This window comes from Taudactylus pleione, unplaced genomic scaffold (assembly GCF_031769625.1).
Source record: "Taudactylus pleione unplaced genomic scaffold, aTauple2 ptg000381l, whole genome shotgun sequence".
NCBI lineage: Eukaryota > Metazoa > Chordata > Amphibia > Anura > Myobatrachidae > Taudactylus > Taudactylus pleione.
This window is the reverse complement of record NW_028284782.1, coordinates 1,464,663-1,485,126: the sequence shown is the minus strand read 5'-3', so window position 1 is coordinate 1,485,126 and position 20,464 is coordinate 1,464,663. Positions and strand designations below refer to the sequence as shown.

Below are 20,464 nucleotides of genomic sequence, written 5' to 3'. Positions count from 1 at the left end.
CACCATTTTTTTTGCTCTATATTTTTCAGACTTTGAGGGAGAAGTCTTTTTTAGTGTGGAAAGGCTGAAGCCTCTTTATAGTGCAGCGCCATCTTGTCTCCCCATACCCCCTTTTTTCTTTTAAATTAAGGTTATTCATAATTCTCTGATTTTATGGGGAAATCTTCCTGTCTTTATGCGAATAGTCTTCCCAGTATATGAACACTTGGCAATTGCTTCCCTACCCTTACTACTACTCATGGTTTGTACTATATATATTACCCTGGGTCAGCACTTTTATCCCTGGTGGTCTAAATTAGCCCATTGGCTAAGACAAGAAACAACACTATGTTCTATTATCGAACGTTCATACGGTTATCATAACTATTATTGTCTTAACACTGTGAGAGGCCGTGTATATGTTTTTCAAATGCTTAGGGTTAATTTAGGTTTTATGATAGTTACATTTTTCACTCTGCCCATGTAATTTCTGGGTGCAGAGATTTAGATTACCTAGGTGGAAAATTGAGAAAAGGTGAAGTTCTGAAGTGTGCTCTTATATATACAGTAGTTAATTTTTTTTCTCTAGTACTTTGTACTGTTCATTTACATTATTTTTTAGGATTTGTTGTAATGCAATACTTATTTGAGATTACACCTTTCAATGTTTATCACTCTCGATCCTTACTTGCATTATAAAACTATGTCAGGTGTAACTGTGTTTCTATTTTGTATGCTTTGGAACCACTAAAAATATTATTAAAAAAAAATAAGGTTATTCATATACTCCAGTACCAATTACAGCAAACATGTCCAAATATGTGGACCGATATCTGCAATAGAATAGCTATCTAAAAGACACAATCATATACAAGATAAACTGTGATCAGTCATATATACTGTACTTTGCACAAGTGACATGAGATAATGCTACACCTGCATTCAACATGAAGCTGGGAGTGAAAGCAAAGATACTTTTTATAAACAGTAACTAATATACCCAACAGATTAATTTTTTTTATTGCAAAACATAGATTTTATCCTTCAAAATAATTATTTTTGGTATGATGGGAGCTTTTACCTACACAAGAAAGGAACTGCCATGGGCACATCCTTTGCTCCCAGCTATGCCAACCTCTTTGTGGCAAAATGGGAGGAGGACACAATCTGGAGCAATAACACATATAGAGAGGATATTGTCTGTTGGCATAGATACATAAACAACTTGTTCTTTATTTGGAAAGGATGGAGAAAACAAACTGAAGAACTTCATGGAGTACATGAATAACAGTGAGATTAATTCAGAATTTGTCACTACCACAAGCAGGAATATTGTAGTGTTCCTATATCTAGAGTTCTTCATTAAGAACAATAAAATCTTGACCAGAACTCACACGACGGAGGTCAATGGAAATAATATATTAGCCCCAAACCGTAACCATTATCCCAAATGGATACAGAAAATACCTGGAGGGCAGTTCAAAAGACTCATGAGAAACTGCCCTGAGATGAACACTTTTGAAAAGCAAAGCCAGATACTCAAAAAGAAGTTCATAGATAAGGGATATGATGAAACTACATTACAAATAAACAAATTAATAACACATTTTGGATCGAAAAGAATTACTATGCTATAAAAAGAATGAAGATAAGGAGGACCTTAAATTAACCTTCATCACGCAGTTTACAAGTAACCACCAAACTATTGAATCAATACTACAGAAACATTGGTACATTCTGTCGTTAGACGAGGACCTAAATAAAATTTGAATCCTGCAAAAATAAAAGCGCAACAAAATTAAAAACAACAACATCTTACAAGAAGTTTTATCCCAGTTGAAAAAAAAACACAAGAAATAAAGGCTAACCCTTACTTAAACTGTATAGCTTGCAAAAATTAGAGAGATAAAATCAAAATTAGACTTTATCTTCAAACAAACCAACAAAAAATTCAACATTAGAGAACAACTTACGTATAATACAGAAGGCATCAATTATTTGCTGGAATGCCCTTGTGGAAAACTATATGTCCACCAAACTAAAATAAAATTAAAAACAAGATTGGCAGAAAACGCCTATAATATAAAGAGAGGGCTCAAAACCCACAGTGTCTCCAATCACTTTTTGGAGTTTCTTGATAAAATCCAAAAGGGTTGAAATTTCAAGCAATACAAAAAATTGTCCCTTAGTGGAGGGGAGGTAAAATTGTGAATGCCCTGAAAAATGGCTTAAAAATGCTTTAACTGCTGGGACTCATAGATATAGAACTGATTGCATTTTTATGTATTAAAAACTACATCCTTTTATGGCACCTGTAAATACTGTTTTTTATAATTCTTTATGATTTTTATCCAATTATTGTTTTTAAATTGACAATAATATGTTTTATAGCAAGACACTCCATTACTGTAAACATTGGCAAATGGCATGCTGCCTTTTAAATGGAACTTCCTTTGAAAACTTCTTATTTTAACATAGATCAATAAAGTTTTAACTATAAAAGGAGGAACTTCCTGAGTGAACATTCATTAAGTACCATATAGGCATGAAAAGCGTTGGCCTGCATCCAGGAAGAGACCGCCTGGCATCTGCAAGCAGCGCATTGAAAGTGGGAGTGATGTCATATTCCACAGCTGCCGTTAGCCAGACGTGCTCCAGAACAACAATACAGAAGTCCCCACTGGGCTGATCACAATGTGTGGTTTGGAAAATTATTAAATGTGAGTGGTTATTATTAATTTAATGTTAGGGGTGGTTGGAAGAATGCCTGTGTAATAAATTGCAGAGGTTTGGAATCTCCGGCACTATCCAAGGATATTTTCTGGGATTAACTGAAATGATAAAGAAACAACAAAAACAAAAAACATAGTGTAACCTGTTATTGGAGGTGACGTGTGGAAAAAATCAACTTGATTAAATGTCAACTGGGCGATGGACAGTATCAGGTGATTATTTGCATAGTTCTAAATGCAAGGATAGGAAAAAGAGGAGGAGAGCAATAGTGTACAAGTTGTGTGGTGTTGGAATACTGTAAGTCTTTTTATACACAACATTTGTTTTTTATACAAAGTTTGTTTATACATACATATTTTCAGGATTCCAAACTGAACAAAATTTGTTAAAGTCTTATTAACTTAATAAATATTACCATTTTAATCAATCCTTTGGTCTCATTAGTGCCAAGAGATATTTTTGGATACATTATTAATTTTACCATAAAATCAGTAAACTATTTGATCTCTACCTATTTGAGGAATAACTCGTCATATACCTAGTGATTCATTCTATGTGAATTATTTCCCAGCTTTAATGGAAAATAACAACTAATACCCCTTTCAGACATACGACCCGGGAAAAAAACTATTTGCAGTCAAAGCTGCAAATACCCCGGCGCTCAATACAAAAATTGTTTGGTTGTAATCAGTGCCAGCTGCAAGTAAGACAGGTTTGGTCAAAAACCTGGAGACAGAATTCTCCACAAAAACAGGAAAGAGTATAGAATTGTTTTACTGCGCTATGCACTGTTGGATTTACAAATTTAGAAAACTCTATATAAGGTTTGCTGTCTGTTTAATTAAACAGGAGGCTTGAATAAAATGAAATAAATCTGATACTTTAATACAATGGTCCACAGAGAGACACTAATAATCAAATGTGCATATATAAAATCAAACAGAATGAATCAATCATATAGTAGCAAGGATCAAATGGCTCTCTAGCTTAAGTGCATTGCTAGGAGAAAGTAACTGTATCACTGAGATTCTACAGCATAACGTTCTAATGTTCAGCTCCTACACCAATGGCTACAAATGTAGCAATTAGTTTCCAATGGTGAGGCAGCTCACTTGCACTGCTTAGATTGCAATCACTACTGGCGTCCCAGTGTGAAATGCAGTCACGCTGGAGATGCTGCGTATTCATTACGAAGGTGGTTGATGAAAGGGTACAGCCAACAGGTTGAGCTTTCGAAAGAGCAGATCACCTACACCCATACCCTCAGCTCAGCTAGAATGGTTGTGGAAAATTCATTCGGGAGACTGAAGGGACGTTGGCACTGCTTGTTAAAAAGAAATGATGTGGACATTCGGCTGATTACTGATGTTGTAGCGGCATACTGTATCTTGCATAACATCTGTGAGATACAGTGAGAAGAATACCTGCCAGAGTGGGACATCGTGGAGGAGCCTGTTGGGAGTGATCCATCTACCCTTTCATCAACCTCATTTGCTTATCGAAACAATGACATAGAATTGATTAGAAGCACCATTTAAAAAAACATTAATTCTATGGTGTAATTGTAATAAATACAAAGACATAATATTTGAAATGTTCCAAAAATATTTTATTTTAATAAAGGCCTTTTGTTTAAGCTGCATATGAAGTTTGAAAGCTTTACTTCCATATTTCTTACATAGGAAGTAATGTTGCACAAAATACAACACAATTCACAACCAAACAATAGTATAAAAATAAATAAAAGTGCACATTTACTTCAGAACCCAAAAGTACTCCATATGTATGTATGGATTGATATTGTTGAAGGTCATATTAAGAGCGTAGACTATGTGAACATTGTCAAGTGCGTAAATAGCCGTGAGGCATTAAACAACCCTTTAAAATTAAACAAATATCCTTAAAGAAATAAAATGACAAAAGCAGTAACCATAACATTTTCAACATCATCATATGGGATATGTCTACTTAACATCACTAGATATATTTGATTACCACAGTTACATATTTCTGTAAACTCTGTGTTTTTCTCAGGAATAAGTTCCTGTGACAGAGTATTAGCTGGCAAAGTATCTTTAAATTGACCTTCGATTACATTATCTAATGTACTATCTGTAAATGTGAGGATGACTGAGGTGTTTGCGGATGCTTGGATATATGGGATGTAGTTTGCCCAAATGCTGTGGGGGACTTTACTTGTTGCGCATACTGGGATGTTGTATGACCAAAGGCTGTGGGGAAATTAGCTTGCTGGTCATACTGTGATGTATGCTCAAATGAGGTGGGAGACTGAAGTTGTTGCACATACTGGGATTGTTCCCCAAATGAGTTTGGATAATTAGTTTGTTGGGTAAAATGGGGTAGTGAAACAGGTGTTGGTTTGAAGTGGATTGTGCTCAAGATTTGCGGAAAAAAAATCACGGTTATCGCGACTAAGCCTTTCCTGCATAGCTATCATTTCCGTTAGCAAATTACTCTGCATTTCTCTCTCATTGGCCATGAACCACTGTAGTCTGGCATCCTCTCGTTTCTGCCATTCTGAATCTAGGTCGAAGTTGTTCACATAGAATATTTGTCATGGCTTTGGTAGCAACATCAATTTTGCTCTTATTTTTACGTGTTGGCACTTTGAAAACAGAGTAAAAGAGAGAAAACATTGAGCAACAGATGTAAAAAAAAAAAAATTTGAAACATAGGAAACACAAAATTATAAATGGGCCAAATTCAAAAAGCAGCAAGTCTCGTTGCATGCGGTGCCCATCCTCCACTACAAGGTGAACGCAGAAACAGATTAATGCAGCAGAACATAAGTTAATTGAATTAAACTTACTGTTAACGCGTAGGGTGGGCTTGTCTCCCTGGGTCTGTGGCTCAGAATCTTGCCTTTGTGATGGAGAGGTCACATCTGTGCCAGTGCTTGGTTCAATGATGATGGTATTAGATGAGTCCTCATCTGGGTCATCAAATAGGACCTGCGATAATGCCGGGCTCTGCTGGCTGCTCTCAGGAGTTGTTGAAGGTGTGCCTGTCATTGTTGCAGACAGTGTGCCAGCATCACTTGAAGAAGATAGAGCAATAGGGTTGCATAGTGCTGTATGCCCAAAAAGCCGAAGTGCATAAATCGTATAAGGGCCACTCCATCCTTCCCACACCACTGTGATTATGATTGTGGTCATGGACCTTTGTGTATTGCTTCTTTAGGCTCTTTAGCTTATTAAGGACTTGCTGCTGTGTCTTCACAATACCCCGGCTGGCCAGGATTTTGGCAATGTTGCAATAGATCATGGTATCCTTAACAGTGCCTGCAATTTGAGCTGTTATTTCCTCCTCTCCCCTCACATGTAAGAGCTCACGGACCTCCTCCTCCTTCCAATGTGACATGATCTGCAACCACCTGTACACACCTGGCACCACTCTCTTCTCCAAACACCTGGTACTGCAATCTCCCAGCACCAAATTCAGCTGGTAGTCTTGTGGCATGTATGGCAAAATCTGCCTTCTAGCACTGCACTGCCATGTAGCACTATGTGTGGCGACTGTCCTCCACTGTCCAGCTGCCGCTGATGTCATCAACAGGCAGCCGCGTCCGGCCAATCAAAAGCTTTTTGGTGAAGCTCGGGAGTAAATTCCCGGGTAGCACCATTCAGACAAGAGCAGGGCAATTTCCCCGGACTCAAGTCCTGGGAAAAACCCTGGTTGATTGAAGGGGCGGCTAGGTACCTTTCAGAAATACGCGGCTACCTTTCAGAAATATGCAGGCCAAATTCCCAGGATTCTCGAGATGTCTGATAGGGGTATAAGACAACTAGACATCGGGCTCTTAAAAAAGAATGTCTAACGTTCTTACCATAAATAAGGTAAATTGACTCATGTAAGAATTATTATCTATTCACTGGGGCTTGCGGTGGACGAGACCCTACCACAAGGGTCTCATCGCAAGCCCGATGGTCGCGATGATCACGACCATCGCCAGGCCACCCGATAAAGCTGTGGCTGGTCACCCACAGCTTAGCGCAGGGCCGGATTAAAGGGGGGCGACAGGGGGCGATCGTCCCTGGGCCTCCATACCTGAAGGGCCCCCACACCCAGCCATCGGGGTTAAAATGAACCGAAGGAGACTGAACCAGTTCCGCCTCCTCTGGCCAACCTAACCCCGGTGCCACAGGGAGACACCATTAGCCAGGCTCCTGCTGAGATTGTAACCACTCGTGAGCTCCGGCTTCCGGCTCACGCAATGCACTATGGGAGCGACATCATGACGTCTCTCCCATAGTGCAGAGGAGCAGCCAAGTGGACCAGAAGGCAGCGGGAGCAGGGCTTAAAGTAAGTATGACTTTTTTATTTCTTTTTAGTGCAAGCGGCTTTTCTACCGAGGGCATTGCTCGGGGGGGCATTACTATAGGGGGCATTACTTGGGGGGGCGCATTACTACTGGAGGCATTACTACTAAGGACATTACTATTGGGGGCACCATTTCTGGGAGTATTACCATTGGGGGCTCTACTTCTTGAAGACAGAGCATTACTACTGGGGCACTACTACAGAGGGAGCATTACTATTAGGGGCACTAATACAGGGGCATAACTACTGGGGGCACTACTAATGGGTGCATTGTATAGGGGGCACTGCATAAGGGGCACCACTCCTGGGGGCACTACATAAAGGGCACCACTACTCTGGGCTCTGCATATGGGGCACTACCACTGTGGGCACTGACATTACTGGGGTCCCCATTGTGCATACCCCCAGTTCATCACATTTAATAGGGGCCCTCACATGTTTGTTGTCCAGGGGCTCCCACAGACCTTATTCCGGTCCTGGCTTAGCGAGCGGCCTCCTGGTCACTAGCTAAGCTGTGGGTTACCACCCACAGCTTTAGCGACTGACCAGGTTGATGGTCGCGATGGTCAAGACCCTATGGTTGGGTCTCGGCAACCGCAAGCCCCAGGGAGCTTCCTGCTCTGATCGAGCAGGAAGCTCCCCACTGACATCACTGCTGATGTCAGTGCAGCCGCCCGCCTCAGTTTGTGAAACCACCCTCCCCACCACGACTACAAACCGGGTCGAGCTGTCGATCACCATCGACAGCCGCCCCTTTTGTAGTGAGCTCCGGAGCGAGAGAATTTCTCTCTCGCTCCAGGGCTTGCGCACGCGCAGTGCAGCCACTGCGTGTACGCAGGGCCTAAACATCGACCCGGTTGCGAGCGCTCAGCGCTTTGTGACCGGGTCTGAATGAGGGCCTATGTTTCTGCTCATGTGAAGGACAGAAGTGTGCTCAGTGATAGAGGTTTGAAGGCTGTGTATGTATATTGGTGTCATAATGTTGACTAAGTACAAAAGTGTTAGGTTAAGAGCTGCAAATAGAGTAGTATTGCAAAATGTGCCAGGGAAAGTCATTCTTAAGGCATTTTGGCAATTTAGAATGGAGAAATTGGGGGGCACAAAGTCATTGGGCACCATGGAGTCTTAGACGGAAATCAAACATTCTAAGAGTTGAAAAAACAGAGGCCCTGTTTCAGAGCCGGATGCTCTGACAGAGCGCTCGCACTGAATCAGGGCCGTCCTTCTTGACTTTTAGAGCGGCCTCCTGGCCGCTTGTATAGCTGTAGGTGACCTGCCACAGCTATAGCGAGCGGCCAGGAAGATGGTTGCGATGGTCAAGACCATCGCGAACATCGGGCTTGCGACGAGACCCTTGTGGTAGGGTCTCGTTGCTGCAAGCCCTGGAGTGCTTTCGGCTCAAACAGAGCCGAAAGCACTCCCACTGACATAACTTGTGGGGCCCATGGGAACGCCTCCATCCAGGCAGGCACGCCCACCAAAGGGGGCGTGCTGTCACTCATCATCAACAGCACGCCCCCATTGGTATGAGACCTGGAGCGACGGTTTGCCTGTCGCTATCCAGGTCTCGCGCATGCGCACGATGGAGCCGGCTCCGTCGTGCGCATGCGCACTGGGCCAACGTCGACTCGCTTGCGAGCGCTCAGCGCTCGCGAGCGGGTCTGAATCAGGCCCAGAGTACACTATTGTTAAGAGTTGTCTATAGCAACATATTAGTACCTACTAGCTATCATCTTATAGAATGTACTAGATAAAAACAAACAAACAATCACTACAATCTCCTCCACTTCTTTTTGGATGGTTTGATAAATATCTCCCTATGGGGCCTATTCATCATCGAAGGCCGTATGGCCTCCGATGATGAAGTTTAGAACTCACAGCGGGGGAATTCAGACACCGGAGCAATTCATCATTGCTCCGGTGAGGAGACAACTGCTCCGAAAATCAGTTGTCCCCGTAGAAAGTATCGCAGCTACATCTGTAGCTGCGTTATTTACCTGCTCCCTGTCGACCGGCAATGCATGCATGACCTCGGGTCACGCATGCGCAAAGCCGCCGTGAGGGAGTGAGGAGGCGGTGGAGGGATCTTCCCAACCCCCGGAACTCCTTCTCATAGGCAGCAAACTCCAAAAACGTTCTGTAACTATGAATGGCCCGGTAGCTTAAAAATGTGGAAACTAGCATTTCCGCATGGTTACCGAGCCATTTATCGGTTGATGAATAGGCCCCTTAATCTTAGAAGGCACTTATAATGAGTGCTTCTTGGTCACAGCAGGCTACAATATCCTGAGTTCTTTCACCCAAACAGAACCAGGGAACATGCGCTAAAAAACAGGTACGTGTGGGTATTGCAATGGCGCTTAACCCAGTGAACACATTCAATCATTCATAAGAGCAGAAAAATAAATGTAATTTTTTAGAAAACAAATCGATCTGTAGACCATGTCTAAATCACTTAAAAGCATTTATTTTATGCACATTGCTATTAATAATAATGGAAAAACAAGATATAAACAGTGTATAGATAGCAATGTTAAATAAATAAAAAATTATCCTAAAAAATGTATTTAAAACTTTTAGGGAGACATAGTAGTATATAAGTATAGGTAGGATGGACACATACCAAGATGGTAAGCACTGGGACCCCCTGGCCACTGGACCTCAAGGACTTCCAGCAGATCAAAACAAGGGGATGAAAATAAATGGGCCCCAATGCATAGAAATCCTTTCCTCCTGTAAGCCACCTCCTCTGCCAAAGCGTTTCGACCTCTTATGGAGCATACACACGGTCAGATTTGTCAGATCTGTCAGATGAACGATTGAACGATTTTACCAAAGATTTGAACGATTGAACGATTTTTGACTGCATTAAAATGAATGGAATTGTCCAAGTCTGACTGCAAACACATCAGATGTCAGATATCATTATCTGACCATCGGGAACGCACATCGTTCAAAACGTTCATCTGACAGATATGAACGATTTTTAAAACAGTTATCGTTCAGATTTGAACAAAAAATCTGACCGTGTGTAATATGCACCATTAGCTAGGTCTTTATCAAGGCATGGTGGTCAGAAAAGTGAGGGGTTTTGTATACCTTTAGTCGGAGTGGCTTTTTGTATTGGTCGTTTAGGACAAGAAATAAGTGGGAAGAGCCATTAAAACATATCTTAATATTATTACAGACAGATGATTGGGTAGATCTATTTATACAGAGTCCAGCGCAAATTTCCTATATGTGAGAATAAATTAATTTCACTGAAAAAAAGTAATGTTTCCCAGGGTGATTCCCAGCAATATAGTTCCATTTTGGAGTGCTTCCATTGTGTGTATCCACTTATGGTGACCCAATATCTCTCAGCTGGGCACCGGAAGTGACATCATCCTGGAAGTGTTCTGGCATTTTGGAAGTTAGGGAACTGTAGGGAGCAAACTGAAACAAACGGAAAGTCATGTCAGATTTGGAAAAATCAGCCTGACATGGGGGCAGTGGCGTAACTAGGGGGGGTGTCGGGCGGGGTGCGTGCCCTGGGCGCCGTTGGACCGGCGGCGCGGGGGGCACCGCCGGCCACGGTACCGGCCCGCCCGCCCTAGTCAGCCAGTGTAGCGCCGACCGCAATGAGTGCGGTCAGCGCTACACATTTACACAGGACCGGCGCTAGGCTTCCAGTGCCGGTCCTGTGCTGCACGTCTGAGCCCATTCCCTCCCCCTGAGCGCTTGCCCAATAGCGCTAGGAGGCGGGCTCAGGCTGTGCATAACACATGCATCGCCGCCAGCGCTGGTGGCGATGCGTGTGTTAAACAGCAGCCAATGAGAGTCAGATAGACTCTCATTGACTGCTGCAGCACCCACTTCAAGAGCCGGACTTCCGTCCGGCTCCTGCAGTGGGTAATGGGACTGACGTCATGACGTCTGTCCCATTATGCTGAGTGAGCGCGCCAGCCCGGGAGGACTGGCGGGCGGCGGCAGGAGCGGCGTCGTGGACTGGAGGAGCAGCAGCGTGGATTCAGGTAAGTTTTTATATATATATTTTTAAAAACCTGTCAGCACTACTGGGGGCACAACGGGGGTGGCTACCACTGGGGGGACCTCTACTGGGGTGGGGGCACAACGGGGGGGGTGTGGCTACTACTGGGGGCACCATTATTAGGAGGACCTCTACTGGGGGGGGGCTATTACTGGGGGCACCATTATTGGGAGGACCTCTACTGGGGGGGCTATTACTGGGGGCACCATTATTGGGAGGACCTCTACTGGGGGGGGCTATTACAGGGGGCACTTAATCGGGAGGGGGAACCTCAACTGGGGACCACTACTTGGGGGGGGAACTACTACTGGGGGCATTATAAAAAGGGGCCTACTACTAGGGGCACTGCACTGGGGGGACCACAGCTGGGGGCAATAACAGGAAGGACCACTACAGGGACCACTGGATGGGGGGGTCACTACTGGGAGCCTGCATCAGGGGGACCACTACTGGGGGCACTGGTTGGAGAGGGGGGGGGGACTACTGCTGGGGGCACTATATAAGGGGCTTACTGCTAGGGGCACTGCGGGGACCACTACAGGGGGCACTAGATAGGGAGGATCACTACTGGGTGCCTGCATAAGGGGAACCTCTACTGGGAAACCTGCATGTGGGGACTACTGCTGGGGGCACTATATAAAGGGCACTGCATAGGGGGGGGGTGGACTACTACAGGGGGCACAATATAAAGGGCACTGCATAAGGGGATACCACTACTGGGTGCACTGCATTGTGGGGACTGCTACTGGGGGCACTGCATAAGGGGGAACACTACATAGGGCACTGCATTTGGGGGGACCACTACTGGGGTACTGAGTAAGGGGAACTAATTGGGGGCTGTATAAGAGGGACCACTACTGGGGATACTGTATAAGGGGCACTACTATGGGCCTGCATAAGAGGGACCACAACTGCATACTGGGGGTACTGTATAAGGGGTACTACTGGGGTTAAGGTGCATATGGATAGGAATGTTCAGCGTGAAAATAAAGGGGTGTGTCATGTTGACACACCCCATTTTTAAGTGACCACGCCCAATTTTTTTGCGCGCGCCCTTGCCGCGCGCACATATCGTAATGTTGAGGGGGGGGCTCCCTTTTCAAATTAGCCCTGGGCTCCAAATACCCTAGTTACGCCACTGCATGGGGGTTCACTATGGTACCCCCCGCTTTGGCTTGCTGAAGGTATTTGGTGTTTTTAAATTGGCTCAATAGCTGCTAAATTACGTTTTTGTATAAGTGGTGAAGAATAGTATTCAGGAGGTTTTTTTGCAGTAAATAACTTATCCCAGCAAATTTGGGGTACTTGTAAATGGGGGTCAGTATATTTTAAAGTTGCTAAAGTAAAGTTTAAAAATGTGAAAAATCCACATGCCGCAAGCACCTGCAATGAAAAATAAAACACCTGGCACATACTTGGGGACCCCCCTGGAGTCTAGTTCACTAGTTTTTAAAAAAAAAATTTTCGCCCCAAAATGAAAGTTATTTTTTGGGGTGTTCTTAACTATATTTAATTTTTTTGATGCAGTTTACCTTTGGGGGACTGTCTGAAGGCTGCACGGGGGTTCCCACAACGTTGCACCCCAAAACCCCAATTCTGCACTTTTTTCCCACCTACTGTTCATAGACAAAACTTTTTTGCCTATTACATTGCACTGACTTTCCGTCTAGGCGGAAAGTCTTTCAAATTGAATGCGGCGATACTTTTTCACCTGGCGAAATGAAGTCATCGGTGAAACTTTTGCCGATTCCGGCTTTTCGCTTCAAATTGAACACGGGCCTATGTCCATTAGGGATTAAAGTTCTCAACAAATACATTAATTTCATTTCCGCTTTAACTAACAGTGTTTGTGTGGTTTTTTTTGTCTCCAATTGCCGTTAACTCCCTCCAGACCTATGAAATATTTGATTCCATCCAGGGGGACAATTATGATATTTTTTTAAATGTTCAGGTATAGACTGTTACGGATGTGTTCCCCTATGCAGGTTTTCAGTGCTCGGGAGGTCTTACCCACATATCTTAGGGCCTGATTCAGCAAGCAACGCAAAAGGAGAAAACGCACGCACTTGGCCGATGTTTTTGTACTGCGCATGCATCACACAATGCATGCGTGAACTAGCCAGTGCGATCGTGTAAGCGTACACAGACTACATGCAGCGAGTACGCAGACCCCTTCCGATATTGACAGGAAATGCAGTTTATGGGTAATGACGGGGAGTGGTCGGGCGAATGCAGGTGAGCCTGTGCGTTGGGATGCCATTTTAGGGGCGTCCATAATTAAGCCAGTACACACAGGAAGTTGCCAAGATCCTGCGCGAGGCCTGGTCAACCACTATTATGCAAATGTGGTAGATGGTTCTCAATGTTACCAATGTTTACGCTATTTTGCGTACTGATCAGGCTTTGAGTAAAGGGAGATGGGCGGCTTAATATAGGGCTGGGCGTCTGCATCTTGTGCTACTGTCTCCATGCATATGCATTGATTAGCATATTCTCACAGCAGATGGGTGCGTGCGTTCTCTCCTTTGCGTTGCTTGCTGAATCAGACCCTTAAATCGCAGTTACACTCTATAAAAGGTAGAGGATATTCGTGCTGTGACATGTTAAAAAATGATTGATTTTATACGCGTGTCATCTACTTTGATTTCAGTATATTTAGATATGGTACTTTTGATTGTGTAGCATGCTACAGAGTTACCACATCTGTGGAAGCCTTTGGTTCTTATATTATATTTTTCTGTAGTGTCCAAGGAACTTCTCACTAATATATTTTTGAGGTTAGGATAAAAAGATGGAGCTTGTGGAACTATCTCCTTTATGATGGGATCTGTACGAAGTATTCTACAATGTTTTTTGAAGATTTTTTTTTCTACTTCCTTATAATTATGACTGTATTGGCTTAACAAGGCCCACTCTGTTTTTCTTGATATTATTTTACACATTTCTTATTTTTGGTACCAGCTATTTGTTCCTATCCATAGATGTCACATCATTTGCAGCCTCTTGTAGTCTCAATGGATTGTAACCACTTTTGACAAATGATGACTTCATGTCGTTAATGGTTCTCTGAATATTTCATCTTCTGTGCAGTTTCTCCTTAACCTAAAGGAACTGACTCTTGGGGATTCCTTTCAGCCATCTTTCGTGATGTTTGCTGTCCATTTGTATATAGTGATTAGAGTCAGCGGGTTTTCTATAACCTTGTGTGTGAATTTTATTATTCTTAATATAAAATTTCCAAATCGAGGAAGTTTATAGAAACCGCACTTGAGTTGAATGTCAATTCAATGTTCTTATTGTTGTTGTTTAAAAAAGTAAATAATTTTTTGAGGCGGTCTAGTTATTTCTTCCTCATATTTATCTTTGTCCATGACTATGATACCTCCGTCCTTGTCTGTTGGTTTAATTGCTAACTCTTTGTCATCTGTCGAAGCCGGATAATTGGCTGAGACAGGATCGGTTTAAAATTAAATCTGCACGACGCCATTTTGCGACTGGCCGCCCAGAGCCATTTTAGTGATCTCGCCCATTATAAGTACATACAGCGATGCTATTATTTAGCGCTCTGCGATTCCCACGCAATAGAAAGAAGTTAAAAGTCCTCATCATATAAATACAGTCACTAAAACATAGAAAATAATCAACCCTGCAAAACATGTACCATGGTGTACTCCACAAACACGTAGTCGCACGACGCTAACTAGCATCTTTTCTCACTACCAAAATACTTACACACTGCACACTTACATGAAAAGGTTCCCTAGCATTAAAGTGTAATATTCAAGGTTTATTCAGTATTCGTAATGTTGTGAAATAAATGTTATTTGATATCTAAGGTTTAGTACATGGTAAGCAGACCGTGTTTGGTGTTGTTCTGATCCACTGTGTCTTTGCAGATTTCCGGTATCATCGGTGAGAAGATCGCAACATGTGTCTGCAAACTATGGACCATAGAGAATTAAACATTAAAATGTACTCTGTAATGTAGACAGCTTAGATTTATTATCCAGCGGGAAAAAGGACACAAAGGGATGTTGGAGGCTGGATTGTGTCCATACGAACTGACCTGTGAACTATACTGTAACAGAAGAGCCAGGAAGAAGAACTAATGGAATCATACCAAACTGTTCTATTGTATTGCCTATCTCTGTAAGAGTATACAGTGAGGTGCATAAATATTGGGACATTGACAGAATTTTCATATTTTGGCCTCTATTCACCACCACAATGGCTTTGAAATGAAACAAACAAGATGTGCTTTAACTGCAGACTTTCAGATTTAATTTGAGGGTAATTACATCCAAATCAGGTGAACGGTGTAGGAAATACAACGGTTTCTATATGTGCCTCCCACTTTTTAGAGGGGCCAAAAGTAATGGGATAAACTAAACAATCGTAAATCTAACTTTCACTTTTTAATACTTTGTTGCAAATCATTTGCAGGCAATTACAGCCTGAAGTCTGGAACGCATAGACATCACCAGACGCTGGGTTTCATCCCTGGTGATGCTCTGCCAGGCCTCTACTGCAAATGTCTTCAGTTCCTGCTTGTTCTTGGGGCATTTTCCCTTCAGTTTTGTCTTCATCAAGTGAAATGCATGCTCAATCGGATTCAGATCAGGAGATTGACTTGGCCATTGCATAACATTCCACTTTTTAGCCTTAAAAAACTTTTTGGTTGCTTTTGCAGTATGCTTCGGGTCATTTCATAGGAAAATCAATTTAATCCCAACAGGCAAAGCCAAAAACATCTTTGTTTCACAGGCCAAATATACATTGAGAAAGACGACAAGTGCCATTAGTTGCAAAATTGGACTCCGCATTTTTCCATAAACAGAATCAGCTGTTACCTCATACTAACCCAATACTGTCAAGAACTAAAGAATGAATGATTACACCAAAGAATGATGCTGTACAGCTGTAAAGGGATCCCTGGTACCAGCCATTGCAATTAGTTGAATCATTGTCCTCTGCCTCCATTCAAAATTCACACTTATCTATGAATGTCTTAACTCCTTAGAATGTCAGAGGTGTTTGGTATAATAAGAGGGGTTCGAAAGCACCTGGCTACACAAACCTCTTTTATAATATTATTCTGGTCAACATTAGTTCCTAAAACTCCATTACTTTATTAGTTTAAATGTCAATGCTGAAAGCTTAGTTACTTGATTTATTGTTGAGGCTTACTCCTTGATCACAGACCTCATTATTATAATATAATAATTTGTATTATTTATTACTACATTTGAGCTGCAGTTTACGCTATACCCAAATAGGTGGGTTTTAGAGGGTATTTATTACTACACTTCTGGAATATGACTTTCTTCTTCAGGGTCCATAGCGATCCACAGGATACAATGGGGATATTGTGGTTGTAGAGATGCAGGGACCAAACAGTTAAAAGCTTCAGCTCCCAGGATGCCTTGGGTCCTCCTCCATATATACCCCGCTCAGGTAGTCCTAAGCTTTCATTTTAGGTTTTATTTTATTTCTATGTTTTTGGATTATCAGTACTAGGCATCTGAATTAGGACGCATATACTGCGACTCCATCTACCTCTGCCGGGCCGCAACACCAGTAACAGGGCTGGTGATTCGGGCAGGTCTCAGCTGAGCTTGCTAGCAGCGATGCTGAGACCCGGACTGCAACCGGACGCATGGAGATGTCAGGTAAGGCGATTCCTCACTTACGGGGAATCGCACGCGGCAGTCCTTGCTTCTGGCGCTGGAGACGCACCGGAAGCCGCTGCAGTCAGCGCCCTTCATTAAGGTATATGGTAATCTATATATCCTACCATTCCTGATGTTTGTGTAGTTGATTTAGAGTCGATTGTAAATATATTACATATGCATTGTATGTGTCTGTTTGCTAGTTGCTGTATTGACATGGTCTGTTATTTCGGTCTGTCAGTTATAGCTATCACTGTTTTTTCTAACCATCCCCTTGGGGTGGAGGTTTTTCTTTGAGTACTTCACATTCATTAAGATTTTGTGAAGGCTGTCACATAACATTGCGTTTATTGCCTTTATCTTGAAAATGTCAAAGGATAAAGGAAAACAGGAGGGGGAGCCCCCTGTGCTGGTTTCATGTAAATCTTGTATGACTGTCTCCTCAGGACGTAAAGGATGGTTCGTGTGTTGTCTGTTATAAAGAACCACTTCAACTGTCCAGTTTACCTGTTCCTGAACAAGAGCCATATTGGGTATACTCTCCCGGAGACAATGGAGTCATTTGCTGCCGGACGCCAGCCCTGAAGGGGGCACCTGGCTCCATTGTCACCAGGAGCTGCATGAAGAAGGAGTGCCACTGATCGGCGCTCCACCTCCATTGGCATAACTACGGAGGGTGCAAGTCCATTTGCCGGGCACCCGGTGAGTGTGTTACCAGTGGGCGCCCAGCTCCTTCTCTCCCCCCGGCAGTAGCTGGAGGATGGAGCTCACTCCTGAGCTCCGGCTTCCGGGTCCCGCAGTGCACTATGGGAGTGACGTCACTCCCATAGTTCCGAGGAGCGGGCGCCAGGGACGGACGGCAGCAGGCACTTGAGCGGGGTTTAAGGTAAGTTTTTTTCAATGTGCGTGTGTGTGTATGCCGGGGAAGGGGGGGGGGCACTACAGGGGGCATTACAAGGGGCTTACTACTTGGGGCACTACAGGGGGCTTACTACTGGGGGCACTACAGAGGGATTACTGCTGGGGGTTTAATATGGGGGTCTTACTACAGGGGGCATCATATGGGGCACTACAGCAGCATTACTACTGGGGGCACCATATGGGGGCACTACATGGGCCTTACTGCTGAGGGCACTACAGGGGCCTTACTACTGGGGGCACAGCATAGGGGGACCACTACTGGAGGTACTGCATAGGGAGACCACTACTGGGGGCATTGTATAAAAGGAACTGCATAAGGGGGGCGGTGGCACATTTTAATTTGGGGAGTGGGGGGGGCACCAACATTTATTTTGCTTCCAGGCACCTGGGATGCCACTGTGGCTACTCCTACACTGCCTCCTTGGATGGGGTATCCACAGCATGCCATGTTTGCACCTCCTATGCATCCTTCGTGGAAGGATGTTTGTGGCCATTCTAGTCAGAGTATGGCACCATCTAATGTTGAAAGCAGACCGGTATTTACAAAGCTAACTTGCGCTTAGGTGCCTTAGGGGTCTATTTACTAAGCAGTGTTAGGAGACAGAGTGAAAAGTGATAAGGTGCCAGCCAATCAGCTCCCAACTGTCATTTTTCAAACACAGCCTGTGAGATGACAGTTGGGAGCTGATTGGCTGGTACCTCATCTCTTTTCACTCTGTCTCCTAACACTGCTTAGTAAGTAAACCCTTTAGTGTCAGTCTGCTCAACATATGGATACAGATGCATCATTAGAGGAATCAGATGATGTGCAGGGTTCCTCTTAAGGGTCTAACTCGGGGGGTGGAGGACCATCCATCCACAATGGATGTTGTTTCTTCTTTGGTGAGGGCGGTTAAATCAATCCTAGATATTCAGGATGATGAACCAGCTCATAGTAAGAAGGCTCCAGTGTTTAATCACCACCGAAAAGGTGGCCAAAACGGTATTTCCTGTATCTGAACAGCTCTCTGAGAAATCCGGGCTACCCCATGCCTCTTCCAAAAGCTCAAACTTCTGTATGTACTAAATGGGAGGTACCTCCTGCTGTGGATGCTCATGTGATGCATTTAATCAGAAATGCTACATTGCCTATTCCATCAGCATTTTCTCTGAAGGATTCCACAGATCGGAAAATTGAAGCATGTCTTAAGGCATTATTTTCATCATCTGAAGCGGTACTCGTCCAGCTATGGTTGCAGCATGGGTAGCCAAAGCTGTTGAAGAATGAATAGGCGCATTGGAAGACTCTACAAAAGGCTACCAGAGAACAGATGAAGTATATCTCCCATATACGGGAAGCGGCTTCCTATTTGGGAGGAACTGCAGTAGATGCTGAAATTTTAGCTTCTAAGGCATCAGCAGCTTCAATAGTGGCACGCAGGGCCAATTGGTTAAGATCATGGAAAGCGGATACAGGATCAAAGAAGGCTCTGGAAGTCTTACCTTTCCATGGGAAAGTATTTTTTGGAGCAGTGTTAAATAAAATAGCTATTCTGCTGGCTTCAAAGTCAGCAGGTCTGCCATCTACCTTACCCAGAAGAGCAACATGGCTTCTGTGGATGCTGGAAGTCAGAGACATGAAACTCAGAACTGGAGGCTGAACCTGAGAACTCTGAACTGAAATCTGCAGCAGGAAACTCATGGCTGGAACCAGCCACATGACACTCAGAACTGAGGCCTGAGAATAGTCGTACAAATGGAAACCTGCTACAGGGAACTGAGAGCTAAAATGAGCCACCGGAGACTCAGAACTGGTGATAACTCACTCAGAACTGGAATTCGCCACAGGACCACTAGTGCAAGAACACCAGAAGATGCATTGTCCAGAGCCTGGACCTGTAGTAGCATGTGTTTGGCCGATGCCAGAAGTTGTGCCCAGATTTAGAGGCACCTTGGTGATGCTAAACAGAAGATACTGCAGGCAGTCAGTGGCACTCTAAGAATGTTGGCCCGCAGACACTGTAGTCAGAATTAGAGGCACTGGGGTAATGCTGACTGGAAATACTGCAGACAGGATCTGAAGCCGTTTGCAGGGCTGATTGGAATTACTGCAAAGAGGATCTGAAGCACTTTGCAATGCAGACTGGAAATAATGCAGACAGGATCTGAGCTAGGTGAAGTAGGAAACCATTCCTGGCAACGTGCAATCAGCGGTTCCTGGTTTAAATAGGATGCCTGTGGTACTGATAAGATGGCTGAATCATATGACAGCAGTTGCTGGAGAATAGTTTGTCAGAATGGATCGTGTGATGAAATTCAAGTAGGCCACACTCATGAAGCAGTACAGCAGGGACTGTATGGATACAGATAGTGACACAGGATATAGGGCCTCAGGTGGCCAAGTAGGGGCACGGATGGCCATTAGGTGACACTGCCATATCATTTAGGTGGGGCTAAGACCAGATGACCAGATGTGTGATGCGTTGAATTAGTCTGGTGCCAAGTCCAAACTAGCCCAGTGTACTTAAACCACTTTCTGACATTAGACAGGTGTCAGAGTATTATGCTTCACAGCTTTGCTCTAGTAATCCGTGCATGTGTATTGCTAACCCAGCTTGCCATTTGACCTGCATGAGCCATTTGGCTGTATCTGCACTCTCCAGATCTGACCCTGGCTAGTGACCTGATTTATCTGTTAACCCCTTGCACTGGCATGACCGTTCCAATGTACAAACCCTGCTTGCTGACCATGCTTCAGGCTAAATAACTTGCAACAAGTTCAGTAGGCCATGACCTGCACAGCAAAGCTCAT

At 43.8% G+C, this 20,464-nt stretch overlaps 1 protein-coding gene across 4 annotated transcripts in view; it reads right to left on the bottom strand.

Moving 5' to 3' along the window:
* Nucleotides 1–20,464, bottom strand: part of LOC148507805 (G protein-coupled receptor 143-like) — a 79,038-nt gene that overhangs the window by 14,711 nt on the left and 43,863 nt on the right. The window lies entirely within an intron of this gene.